Consider the following 935-nt stretch of genomic DNA (forward strand, 5'->3'; position numbering starts at 1 on the left):
TCCAGTCGTTGGTTACAGAAGCTGATTTAAAGGACAGGTTACAAACCATAGTTAATAGTTCTGCAACTTCACATTTGAGTTCTTTCAGAACTCTTGGGTGAATGGCATCTGGTCCGGTGATTTGTTACTGTTAAGTTTATCAATTAATTCCAAAATCTTCTCTAGTGACATCTCAATCTGTGACAATTCCTCCAATTTGTCACCACCTACAAAAGCTGGTTCAGGTTTGGGAATCTCCCTAACATCCTCAGCCGTGAAGACTGAAGCAAAGAATCCATTTAGTTTCTTCACAATGACTTTATCGCCTTTAAGCGCTCCTTTTGTATCTCAATCGTCCAGGGGCCCCACTGGTTGTTTAGCAGGCTTCATGCTTCTGATGTACTTACAAACATTTTTTTATTACCTTTTGAGTTTTGGGCTAGCCGTTCTTCAAACTCCTCTTTAACTTTTCTTATTACATTTTTACACTTAATTAGGCGTGTTTATGTTCCTTTCTATTTACCTCACTAAGATTTGACTTCTACTTTTTAAAAGATGCCTTTTTATCTTTCACTGCTTCTTTTACATGGTGGTTAAGCCACGGTGGCTCTTTTTTAGTTTTTACTGTGTTTTTTTTTAAATTTGGGATATACATTTAAGTTGGGCCTCTATTATGGTGTCCTTGAAAAGCATCCATGCAGCTTGCAGGAATTTCACTTTAGTCACTGTACCTTTTAATTTTTGTTTAACTAACCCCCTCGTTTTTTTCTTGTGCCTTTCTGAACTTAAATGGCACAGTGTTGGACTGATCAGATGTTCTTTCCATCACAGGGATGTTAAATGTTATTACATTATGGTCACTATTTCCAAGCAGTCCTGTTATAGTTACCTCTTGGACCAGCTCCTGTGCTCCACTCAGGACTACATTGAGAGTTGCCTCTTCTCTTGTGGGTTCC

The sequence above is a fragment of the Chelonoidis abingdonii genome, chromosome 2 (assembly GCF_003597395.2).
Source record: "Chelonoidis abingdonii isolate Lonesome George chromosome 2, CheloAbing_2.0, whole genome shotgun sequence".
Taxonomy (NCBI): domain Eukaryota; kingdom Metazoa; phylum Chordata; order Testudines; family Testudinidae; genus Chelonoidis; species Chelonoidis abingdonii.